Source organism: Stigmatopora argus, chromosome 19 (assembly GCF_051989625.1).
Source record: "Stigmatopora argus isolate UIUO_Sarg chromosome 19, RoL_Sarg_1.0, whole genome shotgun sequence".
NCBI classification, from domain to species: Eukaryota; Metazoa; Chordata; class Actinopteri; order Syngnathiformes; family Syngnathidae; genus Stigmatopora; species Stigmatopora argus.
The window spans coordinates 5,730,811-5,731,183 of NC_135405.1; positions in this window are offsets into that span (position 1 = coordinate 5,730,811).

The window sequence follows — 373 nt, forward strand, 5'->3', positions numbered from 1 at the left end:
GTGGCTAATGGGCTCTAGCCATTTAACTGTGGAAGTGTAAAATACAAAACAAACATACAATAAATGAGGGAAAATTGGGTCTTTTGAAAGGTGAAAGCGAAAATGGAACCGCAATTACACAGTCATTACGCAAATTGGTAGCTTTTTAGCATTCAAGGGTGACTCCAAATGATTCCAAGGTCAACATAACTTGTTTCAGGTACAAAACACATTCAATTTTAGAAACGATTTTTTAGAGGCACAAATACTCTAACCTAAAATGAAAAGTTTTGGAATGTATATGCTCCAACTGAGGAAATCTATTTTTTTATTGTAAATATTTTATTGTTAGTCAATGAATTCTCAATTTATATTTTTGTTTTTCAGTTCTCAA